The sequence below is a fragment of the Gorilla gorilla genome, chromosome 6 (assembly GCF_029281585.2).
Source record: "Gorilla gorilla gorilla isolate KB3781 chromosome 6, NHGRI_mGorGor1-v2.1_pri, whole genome shotgun sequence".
NCBI lineage: Eukaryota > Metazoa > Chordata > Mammalia > Primates > Hominidae > Gorilla > Gorilla gorilla.
The window spans coordinates 162,721,306-162,736,986 of NC_073230.2; the positions used below are offsets into that span (position 1 = coordinate 162,721,306).

The 15,681-nt window shown below is 39.8% G+C and overlaps 1 protein-coding gene across 1 annotated transcript in view; it reads left to right on the forward strand.

Annotated features, from left to right (window-relative positions):
• DPP6 (dipeptidyl peptidase like 6) overlaps positions 1-15,681 on the forward strand; it is a 1,146,878-nt gene that overhangs the window by 120,716 nt on the left and 1,010,481 nt on the right. The window lies entirely within an intron of this gene.

Sequence of the window (15,681 nt, forward strand, 5' to 3'; positions counted from 1 at the left end):
GCCGTGTGAGGTGTCAGTCTGCCCCTCCTGGGGGGTGCCTCCCAGTTAGGCTATTCGGGGGTCAGGAACCCAGATGAGGAGGCAGTCTGCCCATTCTCAGATCTCAAGCTGCATGCTGGGAGAACCACTACTCTCTTCAAAGCTGTCAGACAGTGACATTTAAGTCTGCAGAGGTTACTGTTGCCTTTTGTTTGTCTGTGCCCTGCCCCCAGAGGTGGAGCCTGTAGAGGCAGGCAGGCCTCCTTGAGCTGTGGTGGGCTCCACCCAGTTTGAGCTTCCCGGCTGCTTTGTTTACCTACTCAAGCCTTGGCAATGGTGGGCGCCCCTCCCCCAGCCTCACTGCCACCTTGCAGTTTGATCTCAGACTGCTGTGCTAGCAATGAGCGAGGCTCCGTGGGCATAGGACCCTCCGAGCCAAGTGCGGGATATAATCTCCTGGTGTATGGTTTGTTAAGCCCATTGGAAAAGCGCAGTATTAGGGTGGGAGTGACCCGATTTTCCAGGTGCCGTCTGTCACCCCTTTCTTTGACTAGGAAAGGGAGTTCCCTGACCCCTTGCACTTCCCGGGTGAGGCGATGCCTTGCCCTGCTTCGGCTCACGTATGATGCGCTGCACCCACTGTCCTGCACCCACTGTCCGGCACTCCCCAGTGAGATGAACCCAGTACCTCAGTTGGAAATGCAGAAATCACCCATCTTCTGTGTCGCTCATGCTGGGAGCTATAGACTGGAGCTCTTCCTATTAGGCCATCTTGGCTCCACCCCAAAAATAGTGTATTTTAGACAGTTTAGAGAGTCATTATTCCATGGTTCAGTGTGAACCTTCTTTTTGCTACTGTTTGTACCTTTTCATCACTGTGACTTCATCAGGAACAAGAATTTCATCCCTGCAGCAAACACTGCTGCGAATATGGACTGCAGGGTGACAAAATCATCCTCACAATTTTTACGCATTCTGAATTTCTCTTGCAAATATCCACATTAACAGTACTAATATTCTTCAGCCTTCAAAACTCATGCTGTTTTATTTCTCACACTTGCCCTTCATTCTCTTTTTAATGGATCCACAATTGTTCCATCTATAATGTTTTGCCTTAAAAGAGCAGTTTTTTTCCCAAGTGTCTTCAAGAACCATTTGTATTAGCATCAACTGGGCACATGTACAGAATGCAAATTCATAGGCCTGAAGCTAGACCTGCTGGATCAGGGTATGGCCTGGTAATCTGTATTTTCATAATCATCCAGGTACTTCACAGGTGCACTTATATCTTGTACATACTGCTATGGAAGGTGCTCTGCTCTAATTAATCAAACAAGTATGTAATAGAGTAAGCCTCATAGCATAATAAATAATACTGTGGGCCATGGCAGTAAGAACTGGCTCATTTAAATACTGTTAAATTATTAGGACAAGTATTAAATATACCACTGGTTGCCAGATGAATTCTCACTGATGTAGCAGTTTTCACATTTATATATATTTACAATTTTAAAATGATAGATAACATATACTGAATGCTTACTATTAGCCATGCCCTGTTTTTCATAAATTAATCCATGTATATAAGTATTTTACATTTACTCATTTATGCAGCATGATGAGCCACAAGGTGCTATCATTATTATCATTATCATCTTAGATGGGGAAACTGAGGCATGGGGGCCCCACAGCACTAAGTGGCAGAGCCATGATTCAGCAGTAAGTAATCCAGTACCAAAGCTCTGGTCCTTAGCAATTATACCTATACTGTCTCTCTATTTGTAAAGAAAGTGTAGGTCTTTAAATGCTATTTTGAACAGATTTCCATATACCTATGTATAGAGTAACCAACTACAATTGAACTTTTATTGTACCTTATCAGACTCTACAGCTAGATGGCTGTCTTTAGTCCATTTTGCACTGCTACAAAGAAATACCTGAAGCTGGGCAATTTATAAGGAAAAGAGGTTTATTGGGCTCACAGTGCCCAGGCTGTACAAGTAGCATGGAGCCAGCATCTGCTTCTGGTGAGGCCTCAGGCTGCTTCCACTCATGGTGAAAGGTGGAGGGAAGCTGGTGTGTGGCAATCACGTGGTGAGGAAGAACACAAAGCAGAGGGGGAGGTGCCAGGCTCCTTTTAACAACCGGCTCCCATGGGAATCATATGTGAGAACTCACTCACTGCCCCCCACCAAGGAGGGCATCAATCTTTTCACCAGGCATCTGCTGTCATGACACAAACACCTCCCATTAAGCCCCACCTCCAACACTGATCAAATTGCAACATGAGATTTGGAGGGGCCAAAACAAACCAAATGATAGCAATGTCTCTGGCATTTAAACAATATATTTAAACTATATTTGGCCATTTAAAACTATATTTGAGGCCTACCTAATTTAAAATGAATGAAAATAGACAATAATCCTACCCTTATAATGCCTAAAATCTAGCTGCAGAGATTTAAAAAAAATTCTAACCATGCCATAAATAAACATAACTTTGCAACTTTGGCAAATAATACAAAATAGAATTACACAGGATTGTGAGAGCTTTTAAAAGATGGTTTATTCTCGACAGGAAAGTCTGGAGGGCCTTCCTTGTGAACAGGTGAATGGATGAACAGTCATTAACCTGGTAAAGCAGGGACCAGTGATGGGGAGCACTGCCTTCGGAAATGGAAGACTGCTGTTACAGAACAAATCCGCTATCAAGAACATCCAGAAAAGGTCAAAGGCACTGCAGAGCTGCCAAGGAAGTGAGGACTTGTGTCTTCATGTCCAAAAGATGGAAGAACAGAGAGGTAGAGAAATATAGGGGTGGCATTCACTCATTTGCACAAGGCAGCTGACAGGTTGTGGATTTCTATAGACTTGGGGTCTAAAAGTAGAAGTCCTGAGAAACACACTAGAGTTTGAATTGGAATGCCCAAAGACTACACACTAGAAAAAAAGAATTAGAGATGGAATTTTCCTCAGGACGAAAGCCCAGACTGTAAAGATGTTAACCCTTGTCTAAATTAAGAATATGTGCCTTCTTGCTAACTACCTGCCAGAAGCAAAAGTGAATCCACTCTGGAGGAAGACAAAGCATCTAGAGCTTCAAATTATCTGCACACCTAGTATTGGAAATATGAAGTATTGAGCCAAAAATTACCAAGAAAGAACAAAATAATTGAACAAAGAGCAATAGCAACACATAAGCGTGCGCGCACACACACACACACACACACACACACCAGAATAACAGAAGAACCAGAAAGAACTTATTAGATATGGACTTTAGCATGTTTGTAAAACTAAATCATAAAATATAGAGTTATTATTATTTATTTATTTTTGAGAGGGAGTCTTGCTCTGTGGCCTAGGCTGGAGTGCAGTGGTAGGATCTCAGCTCGCTGCAAACCTCCACCTCCCGGGTTCAAGCGATTCTCCTGTCTCAGCCTTCCGAGTAGCTGGGATTGCAGGTGTGTGCCACTGTGCCCAGCTAATTTTTGTATTTTTAGTAAAGACAGCATTTCACTGCGTTGGCCAGGCTTGTCTCAAACTGCTGACCTCAAGTGATCCACCCACCTAGGCCTCCCAGAGTGCTGGGATTATAGGTGTGAGCCACTGTGTCTGCCCCAAAATGTAGAATTATACCATGAAATGGAAACCATTTAAAATCAAATGGGCATATTAGAATGGAAACAAAATAAGATATGAAATTAAGAACTCAATGAATGGATTTAACAACCAATTAACACAGCTGAAGAGAAGAAAAGGGAGCAAACAAAAAAATTCAATATCTGGTTACAAGTAGAAAAATGTAGAAAACAGTGTAACATGCATAATAGATGTTGGAAACCTCTAGTATAGGTGTAATCAAAGTTGCAGAAGGAGAAGACGGAGAGAATAGAAAGGGAACTGTTACAGATGAGATCATTTCAAAAGTAACGGAAAAATCCAACAGATATTAGCTGCTCTATGAACTTCAGATAGATTACAACAAACAGACAAAATGTACCTAAGGATATCATCATAAAATTTCTGAAAACTGAAGACAAGAGGAAGTCTAAAAAGCAGGCGGAGACAAAACATATGTTATCTTTAAGGGGAAGTAGAAATACTAATAATGACTGTATAAGAGTGCAAGTCAGAAGATGGAGACATGACATTGTCAAGTGCGGAATGAAAATAAATGCCAAAATAGAACTCCATACGCTCTAAAGTTCTTCTTCAAAACAAAGGAAAAATATAAGGACATTTTTTTGAAAAACAAAAACCTAGGAAATTTGTCAAACTTCCAGTAAAGGAATGACTGAGAGAATTCTTCATGCAAAAAAACATAATCACAGATTAAAATAGATGACTTAAGAAGAGAAGAATGGAAAAGATAAATGTGTGGCTATGTCCAAGGGAATATTGATTGTACAAAACAATGATTAGAAAAAAATACCTATATAAATCTTGATAAATAATAGCACAAAAGACAGGACTTTGTTAAATAATATTTGATTACTCAAAGTTCCTTATTACCTGGAGAATTGTAGATATATTAATTAATGCAACTATCAACTAATTTAAATTAATATGATTATCAATATAAGATTCTAATTAAGAATATATTTTGAATTTATGGGGTAAACACTGAAAGAATAGTTGTTTAATAACAGGCTAATTTGAAGAAGATTTATCAATAAACATAATTAACTCAAAAGAGGAAAAACGGGACAAACAGAATTAGTAAGATTGATTGGAATGCCAATGTGTCAGTGATTGCATTAATGCAAATGGATTGAATACTCAGATTAAAAGGCAAAATTGTCAGACTGAATTAGCAAATAAAGACAGGCAGCTCACAAAAAAAGCTGCCTAAAATATGAGGACCAAAAAAAGAAAAAAACACCCTGAAAAAAAGAGAGTAAGTTGAATACATGCAAGCAGTAGGCAAAATAAAATTGGCATATATGATTTTGCAAATGACACTGAAAGGCAAGAAATGACACATTTCTAAATATAAATAGTGTCATTGCATTAGGATTAAAGGGTCTATCTGACAAGAATTTATAATCTTAGACTGGTATGCACCTAATAATATAGCTTCAAAATATATAAAGCAAAAATTAACAGAATTAAGGAGGAAAATAGACAAATCTACAATCTTAGATTTTACCATACCTCTCTGAGAAACTGAAAGAACATCCAAGAAAAAACATCAATAAGGATGTAGTAGATTTGAAAATCACAATGAGCTAACTTGATCTAGTTGAAAAATACAGAAATACTACATCTGTCATTTCAGAATATACATCATATTCTATCCAATATGTATATGCATTGCCCAAATTGACCGTATGTTTGAAAACAAATCACACACACACACACACACACAGTATCACCAAGTATAGGGATTGAAATTCTGAGTATTTTTTCTCTAACTATAGTGAGATTAAGCTAAAAGTTAATATTAAAAATATACCTCAAACATCTTTAAATATTTGTAAATTATTTCTAAACAACTCATTGGCCAAAAATAAAAATTACAAAGGAAATTAAAAGTGCCAATTTTATAACCTAACATCTCAATAATTTACCCAATAGAACAGCAAATAACACACAGTCACACATTGCTTAATGACAGGATACTTTATGAACCCAACATTCAGTGATGTTAGTCATTGTGTAAACATCAAAGAGTGTACTTACATGAATATAGAGGGTACAGCCTCCTACACACTTAGCCTATATGGCATAGCTCCTATACTACAAACCTGTACAGCATGTTGCTGGACTGAATACCTAATTTTACTGTACCTTTTCTATGTTTAGATATGCCATGGTAAGTAGTTGTATATCTAAACATAGAAAAGGTAAAGTAAAATTATGGCATAAGAAATAAATAATGTTACATCTGTACAGGGAACTTACCATAAATGGAGCTTCTGTGACTTAGAGTTGCTCTGAGTGAGTCTGGGAGTGAGTGGTGAGTGAATGTGAAGGTCTAGGACATTACTGTACACTACCGTAGACTTTCCCAACACTTTACACTTAGGCTATACTAAATTTGTAAAAACAAAAACAAAAACAAAAAAAAACCCCTTTTCTTTTTTCAATAATATGTTAACGTTAGCCTACTGTAACTTTTTTACTTTCTAACATTTTGAGTTTTTAAAAAATTATTTGATTCTTTTGCAATCACACTTACCTTAAGACACAAATAATACAATTATACAGATATTGTCTTTATATTCTTATCTATATGCTTTTATCTATTTTCAAATTTCTTATTTCATTTGTTACTTTTTAAACTTTTTGCTAAAAATTAAGACACAAACACAATTTTGTGTTTATTATTATCAAACATTATGTACCATACATAATTGTATTGCTATACTTTTAAACAAGTGGCAGTGCAATAGGTTTGTTCACACCAGTATCACCAAAAACTCGTGAGAACTGCATTGTGCTATGGTGTTAGGACAATGATGATGTCACTAGGAACAGGAATTTTTCGGCTTCATTATAATCTGGGACTACTGTGGTATATGTGGTCTGTCATATGTTGACTGAAATGTTATGTCATGCATGATTGCATAAAGAAAGTAGGAAAAAAGAGTACATATAACCAATCTTATTAATTAAATTGATAAAAAGTGCATGACACAACTCAAAAAGCTAAAAGTTGTTTTTCAAGCAAATAATTAAATAGGCAAACACCAGGGAAGATTGAATTTTTAAAAATCAAGTATTACCCTATTCCAAATGAAAAAGAACATCATTTTAATGGAAGCCAAAAAGAAGAAGTATTTGCAATGCTTATTAACTGACAAAGGACTCATATCCTGGATATATTAAAAGGTTTGACAAATAAATAAAGATATTAAAAGTCCTGGACACTACAAATGACAAATGGGCAAAAACATTAACACGCACGTCACAAAAGAAAATATCCAAATTACTAAGAAACATATAAAAGCTTTCCTTTTCACTGTCATTAATTTTTGAGGCAATGCAAGATACCCGTATACTCTCTTCAGAAATGTTACTCAAAAGTGAAATAAAACAAAATATAACCTGACAATATCAAATGGTAAGAAGAATGTGAAGCAACAGGTCACTCACATCCTACTTGTGTGGGAGTAATTTTGTGCAGCCTCTGTTTATCAGGTTACACAAGGCTGAATACACACATTCTAATAAATCTACTAAGGCTAAACATACACCTTCTAATAAATCTATCAAGTTTCTAGATATATAGCCTTCAGAAATTCTTATATGTGTAAATCAAGACTGTAATGAGAATGGTCATAACATCATTATTTATGTTAGTGCCTATCCAAGCAAAAAAAAAAATCCAAATTGACTCAACAATAGCATGGATTGATTATGAAATGTTCATACCATGGAATGCCATGCAGTGATGGAAGCTGACTACAGCTACATACAATATCTCCGAGTCTCCCAAGGGAGACGGAGTGAAAGAAGCCATTCACATTGATCCCATTTATATGGAGTTCAGAACTCTCCCCAGCTAACTAGTGTTAGAAGTCAGGATAGTGATTTTCTCAGGGGAGAAATGGGATTGTAACTAGAAGAATGCACCAAGAAATCTTTTGAGACACCGCTTATCTTGTATGTCTTCATCTGGTTGTGATTACATGGATGTATGCACTTTGAGATAAGTTATTAAGTTGTAGACTTATGACTTAGGCACTTCTCTCTAAATGTTGTACTTCAACAAGATGTTTTGGTTTGTTTTTACATTAAAAGACAGAAGGAAGAGGAGAGTATTTAAGGTAAAGAAAATAGCATGAAAAAATCTCTGTGCAGGAATTAAGTGTGTACAAAGATTGAATAAAGCCATGTGAATGGAGTACAGAGGTAAAGAAGTAAAGATAAAGAGAGGAGGAGGGGAGATGGGAAAAAAGGAAGGAGGAAAGGAGAAAGAAAAGACAACAGAAAAAGAAAAAAAATGAAGCTGGAAAAGTAAGTAATGGTGGCACCTCTCCAAGGTCCAGAAACTTGGATACTTCCCTAATAGCAATGAATGCCAGAGAAGGGGTTTAGCTGTGGAGAGTGTGGTGATGTGATGAGATTTGTACTTCAGATATCTCTAGATGAATGCACTGGAGAAGGGAAAAAAGTAGATGTGAGTGGATGAAAAAAGAATGAACAGCAGTTGTCCAGCAGAGAGAAGTGTTCGTTACCTGGGTCTGAGTGTTGGTGGTAGGGAAGCTGCAGGAATGTATAATTGTGTGGATGTTGGGGGAAGAGGGAGAGGGAGCTATGCTTAAAATACCAGCCCAAGCTTTTCTAACTCCAAAATATCTTTTATTTATTTGTTTCTTTCTTTCTTTCTTTTTTTATTTTGAGATGGAGTCTCGCTGTGCCGCCCAGGCTGGAGTGCAGCAGTGCCATCTCAGCTCACTGCAACCTCTGCCTCCTAGGTTCAAGCAATTCTCCTGTCTCAGCCTCCCGAGTAGCTGGGACTGCAGGTGCACGCCACCACAGCTGGCTAATTTTTGTATTTTAAGTAGAGACGGTGTTTCACCACATTGGTCAGGCTGGTCTTGAACTCCTGACCTCAAGTGAACCACCTGCGTCGGCCCTCAAAGTGCTGGGATTACAGGCATGAGTCACTGTGCCTGGTCCAAAATATCTCTTAAAAAGTCATTTAACCACGTGTTTCTCTTTTCTATAACTCGTTGTAAACAATGAATTCCTATATTTAATAGTGATGTCCTTTTTGTATTCTAGTTTAATAACACTATTTCATGGGTTAATTGTTTTAATAGGAATTTCCTAGTCGATATAGTTTTATTTATTACCTCATTGGAGGAAGAGTTTTATACATATTTTATAGAGGTGGGCCCAAAAGTCCCCGCTATGTTGGTAGACACATAATAATTAAATTTTAAAAAGCTATGGCCTTCTAAATTTTTCTTTCTTTTGAAATAAATATATACAGATTTTTGACTTATTTATCAACAATTGTGCCATCTTATAGGAAAATTAACAAGGTTCACTTATGAATGTGTCACAAAACTGCTTTTCTTGAACTGCTGATGTTTGAATATTATAATTTTATGCCATCTGTGATATGAGCATTTGTTTACATATGAGTTCTATCATAAGCAAACTAAAATCACTCCCTTTGTTTAAATGTGTTTAGTAAGTCTATTGCTTTCAGTTTATAAGTGTTTGACCATTGCTCTTCTATAAAAGACTCTACAAGAACTCTAAAATATATACTGTGCTTCACTGATTCTGTAAAATAGATATGTAAAGTAATTTCACATTGTTCAAAGATACTAGGAATCACATACACTTAACTGCTTATATTTTCCAATACTTTGCTTAGTTACAAAGTTTCTGTATAAAGATATTCTCATGTATAAAAGAGCCCAACAATTGTTTTGTACTTCTTACACTTCCTTAAGATAGTATTTAATACCAACAAAATACTGCTTGAGTCAGGAGGCCTTAATCAATTTGTTAGAGTAGGAAACTGAAGAGTTAAAATAGTTGTGGTATTGGCCTACACCGACATGTGACGTGAGACATGGCTGTGGATATGACATCCAGGCTCCATCCTCTGTTCCTCCTCTAGGAAATTGGGTCTGTAGCCTAACACATTTGTTAATGCACAGAGACAAGTATGTGGGGAGAAAAGACACACTGAGCTGGATCCCTGTGTATTTCGGTTCATACCTGAGATGAACCTGAAATACAGTCTATTACCTGAAATAGAAGACCAACGTGTTGTAATGAATTTAGTCTGAATTATCTCATTCCTGGGAGGTTCCTGTTAAATTGAGCAAGTGCGAGATAGAGATGAACATAAATCATTTCTTTCACTCTTAGTCTACTCTGGCAAAGTGAAACATTGCCAAAGATAACAGTCTTTTAATTAATTTTGGAGGTTGGTTTATGTATACGCTTGGAATTTCTTGGATACATGCTTCATTAATAGGCCAATATGCCTAGGTTTAAAGAAGATATTTATTTTAAAATTTAATATGTCAATTCTTGGTTGAAAGTATAGTGGAAGAGGCAGCAGCATAAATATCCTCTCATTTATTGCTTCGTTTGTTCGAGAAACATGAATTGAACAACCTACTACTCATCAGTCACAGTGTGAAAGTAGGAGGACCCAAAGAAGAACATGCAGGCATAGGCCTTCAAGTTGGGATGCAAAGGCAGCCATGCCAATAAGTAAATATGTGTGATAAGTTGTTAGATGTGCAATTCTAGCTATAAGATGATTGATTTAATGGCCAACATAGCCCTTGTAATATAACATTAGCACTGAGGTGAGATTAAATTCCATTTCCATCTCTTGGTTGCAAAGGGTCAGTGGGGAAATGGGTCATCTGTGAGCAGGGTTGATATTGGACTGAATAGTTTTGCATGGATGATCTATAAATGGCTCTTCTCTAATCCTTACTACCTACCCAAATGATATCCTTATTATTCCAACCCAAAATTAGTGGAGGAGCTTCCTAGCTGCCTTGCCTGTCCCTGTCTCCCTGCTTTGGAGGGTGGATTTGATTTTAAGGTATGGATCATGCTATATCAATGTCTACCTGGGGGCCTTGGCTGCGACATTCCTGTTTTTGTAGGACACGGCTCACATGGCTCTCACTGCTGGTCTCCACATGTCCTTCCACCCTCATTTCCATCACCCAGCTCTGCTTCCAGGTGATAGTGTACTGAACTACTCAGGCCATCCCTCTGCAGGCATTCATTTTCCCTGGCTCCAGGTCCTAATTGCTAAATTTTTGTATTGCTCCTATAAAATGTATTTCAGCTGTCATCACTTGCTTTAGCTTTCTTTCATATTTGCCTAAAGACCCCAGGAGCCCTGCCATCTGTATTCCTGTATCACATTTGTACAATTATTTTTGTTGTTGTCCATATTGTTAATTTGCATATCACCCACCAGACACCGTGAGATCCTCAAGGACAGGGACTGTTTTCTATAATAAAATCTATCACATGTCATCAAGCTTGGCATATCATTAGTCTCTCAACATATTTTAAGTTAATTTGTCTAATTTCTGAATGATTGAGAGAAGCTAAAAACATTGGTTATATGCTTTCTCCAAACGGTTATTATCATACCTGTGTGATTTGTAAAATAAATGCCGACCCATCTCATACTTTTTCTAGTAGATATCTTCCTGAAAATTTATGGGTGAATTAAATCATGTGATATGAATAATGTCTTCAGTGAAATAGGACAGCTCACATTTTAAAGAACATCAGTAATGAACTAATCTGTGTAAAAGAATAGTTTTAGTCTCTTTTCTTATGTCACGTTGACTGTCGCTTTTACAAATTGGGAATTTTACAGGTTGAGTTGCCTTATGTTGGGGTTCCTCTAGGTAAAGGTATTCATGCAGTTAAACTTCTAGTAATAAGTAACAAGAAAATAACACTGATAAAGTGACATGAGGAATCTGTTCCTGTGCTGTAACTATTTCCTGATGTCAAATGTGAAACTGAACATTTTGCCAAAAGTCTCAACTTAAATCAAAGCCACTTTAATCAAAGCAGTTGCTAATGCCAGCAGTACATAAATTGAGGATGGAGCAAAAGGATCGACACCACCAATGGCTGCATTGTGGTAGGTGTGGACAGAGCCTGCCAGAATTAAACAGATGCCAGGAGTCAACACTAGGCAAAGGTAAATGGGATAGGTGCTGTGAAACATGGCAGATCCTATGGGACTTAGGTGCTCCCAAACACGGCAGACCCTATGGGGCTTAGGTGCTGAAAAACATGGCAGATTCTATGGGGCTTAGGTGCTGAAAAACATGGCAGATTCTATGGGGCTTAGGTGCTGTGAAACATGGCAGCTTCTATGGGATTTAGGTGCTGTGAAACACGGAAGATTCCATGGGGCTTAGGTGCTATGAAACAGGGCAGATTCTATGTGACCAAACCTAACAGAAACAGTGCGGTGAGAATCATAAGATAAACATGCTATTCCTGTGATCTGGGTGAACAAACAAACAAACAAACAAAAACAGGAAATACAACTGCAAAACCTAGACACAGAAGAGCCAAAACTGTTGATAAATATAGGACCACCTTCGCATCCCTGTTTGCGAAAATGTTGATAAATATAGGACCACCTTCGCATCCATGTTTGTGAAACTGTTGATAAACATAGGACCACCTTCACATCCCTGTTTGTGAATGCAGTAGCACAAGAAAAAGTCATTTTGAGGATGGGATAGGGAATGAACTTCTGATGGTAATGCTGTCTTCAAATGGTTCCGAATTGAATTTTCTCAGAAATTTAAATACCCAAAATTAATATAGAAATTGAGAACCATCTTATGTTAAGCACTTTTTCCTTACACTTGCTTTCCTTCTTTTCCTTTTTTTTGTTCTTTTTTTTTGAGACAGAGTTTCGCTCTTGTTGCCCAGGCTGGAGTGCAATGGCACAATCTCGGCTCACCACAACCTCCGCCTCCCGGGTTCAAGCAATTCTCCTGCCTCAGCCTCCTGAGTAGCTTGGATTACAGGTGTCCACCACCATGCCCAGCTAATTTTTGTAATTTTAGTAGAGACGGGATTTTACCATGTTGGCCAGGCTGGTCTTGAACTCCTGACCTCAGGTGGTCCACCCGCCTCGGCCTCCCAAAGTGCTGGGATTATAGGTGTGAGCCACCGCACCTGGACCTGTCTTTCTTACAGAGACCTCTTAGCCTCATTCTTTTCCTCTCCAGTATTCTATATGGCAGTGGCTCAAGGTAGACACGTTGCAAAGAATGAACAGGCATTACCTGGATATTCAGGATTGCTTTGCTGTTTTATTCTGTGCAGTGTTTCCTTCTATGCCTGCTTTTCAGCCCTATCCTTTCTGCAGGGCTCTGGGTCACAAGCTGGGCAGGAGGAGCAGAACACAGCGCCTCTGACAAGTAGCAGGACTGGACGCTGTTGGTTAAGTGTTAGGAGAAAATGTGTCGGCTAATAGGGTTATTTGTTTCTTTTTTGGGGGGAATTTTTATTTTTTATTTTTTGTATATAAACTTTAAGTTCTAGGGTACATGTGCACAACATGCAGGTTTGTTACATATGTACACATGTGCCATGTTGGTGTACTGCACCCATTAACTCGTCATTTACATTAGGTATATCTCCTAATGCTATCCCTCCCCCATTCCCGCACCCCACAACAGGCCCCAGTGTGTGATGTTCCCCTTCCTGTGACCAAGTGTTCTCATTGTTCAGTTCCCACCTATGAGTGAAAACATGTGTTGTTTGGTTTTTCGTCCTTGCAATAGTTTGCTGAGAATGATGGTTTCCAGCTTCATCCATGTCCCTACAAAGGACATGAACTCATCGTTTTTTATGGCTGCATAGTATTCCATGGTGTATATGTGCCACATTTTCTTAATCCAGTCTATCATGTTGGACATTTGGGTTGTGGGACTGTAAACTAGTTCAACCATTGTGGAAGACAGTATGGCGATTCCTCAGGGATCTAGAACTAGAAATACCATTTGACCCAGCCATCCCATTACTGGGTATATACCCAAAGGAATATAAATCATGCTGCTATAAAGACACATGCACACGTATGTTTATTGCGGTTGTTTCTTAACATAAAGGTTTAATCCGTATGATTCCACTTCTGATTTCCAGGGATAATTTGAAGGAAACTATAAAAATAGAAGGTTAAAAAATATGTTTGTCGGCCGGGCGCGGTGGCTCACGCCTGTAATTCCAGCACTCTGGGGAGGCCGAGGTGGGCGGGTCCCTTGAGGTCAGGAGTTTGAGACCAGCGTGACCAATATGGTGAAACCCCGTCTCTATTAAAAATACAAAAATTAGCTGGGCGTGGTGGCGGGCACCTGTAGTCCCAGCTACTTGGGAGGCTGAGGCAGGAGAATCACTTGAACCTGGGAGGCGGAGGTTGCAGTGAGCCGAGATCGTGCCACTGGACTCCAGCCTGGTGACAAAGCAAGATTCCGTCTCAAAACAAATATATATATATATGTTTGTCTTCTTGATTTTTCCTCTCCTCCATCATGTGGTGATGGGATGGGAAAAGGCAGGTTGTGGGGAGCAGTTTGGAGGCCCATGCTTGGTGGGAAAGAGGGAGGAAAATTCTAGATGAACGAATGCCGCTTCAAAGGAAGAAGAAAACCATATTAACCCTGCTTACAATCGGATTTAGATTGGTGATATATTCTGTCCACACTCAACTGGGTTTATCCTGACATTCAACAGTGTAAGTGACCTGTACTCTAAGCGTTCCCTTCTTGAGAAAAGTTGTGATTGAGCAGCCTGCTGTTGTCTGAATTTTTGTCTCTCCCTTTTCCAGAATTCATATGTGAAACCTAACCCCAGGGTGATGGTGTTAGGGGCTGAGGACTTTGGGAGGTGATGAGGTGATGAGGGAGGAGCCATCACCCTGATAAAAGGGACCCCAGAGAGGTGCCTTTCCTCACACCATGTGATGCACACTGAGAAGGCGCCATCTGTGAACCAGAAATCAGATTCTCACCACACAAAGCATCTGCTTGCACCTTGGTCTTGGACTTCCAGCCTCCAGAACTGTGAGAAATAAATTCCTGTTGTTTATAACCCACGCATTTTACACTATTTTGTTATCACAGCCAGAAGACAGTAAGACAAATCCCAACAGAGAAGAGTGCTTCTAGAACCTAAAGTGTACCTACCACTTTCTAGCAAAGCCTGATCCACATTACTTTAAAAGTGACTTTTCAAGCATTTTGCTTTGGTTTACCTATTTCTTTCTCTTACCTCTCTCAAGCCCAAATCATTAGTTTACACTTGTAGCCAACTGCTCGTGTACATGTTCTAATGTTTTTGCATATAATATACATATGTTAATACATAATGTATCATTCGTGTTTGCATGTGGGCATTGTGGATAACTTACATGTAATTACAGTTGCAATTACTTAGAATCGTCTACTTCTTCATGAGCTCGAAAGTGACCTCTTATTCTTTTTTACAAACGGAGATTTTTTTTGTGAATGTAAATAATGGAAAAGCTTCCCAAACCCCTCCCAGACTCCGGCTCCCGCCATGCCCTTCCCCTCAGGCGCTGGCACGCCCTTACACACACACACACACACACACACACACACACACACACACACACACAGCCTGATGTGTCTATCAGCTCTGAATCTGGTTTTTCAAGTGGCCTGGGTGGGTCTGCATATGAATTTGACCAACCTCTGCGCGCCCTCCTGGGAGCGCCCATCTGTGTGGTCCAGGGAGCAAACCGCGTTTGTGAATGGATGATTGATGGGAACAGCGCCCAGGGGCAGCAGGTGGAGACGGGAACCCAGGTCGCGGTCACTGGTCAACCCGCCTCTTGGGGTGGTTAGAGAAATGGGCGCTGGGATTTGGCCCCAGCCAGTGCTGGGGTTCCAGGGCTAGGGAGAGCCGTGGGCGCCAGACTGGGCTGCGGGAGGTCTTCGGGGTCAGATCCCGCAGGCAGCCAAGAGCGAGCCAAAGAAACAAAGCCGCCGAGGGATGCGGCTGGGGCGGAGGCCCGGAGGGAAGTGGAGCCCGGGAAGCCAGGTGTGCGGCGGGGAGAGCGGCCCCTGCCACGCGTGCTGGTAGCCGGGCGCTGCCATTCACTGCAAGGTCCTCTGCGCCCTGGAATTGCCGCGGCGGCGGATGCAGAGGCCAACCCAGAGTGCAACCATGGAGACGCGACGTGTGTCC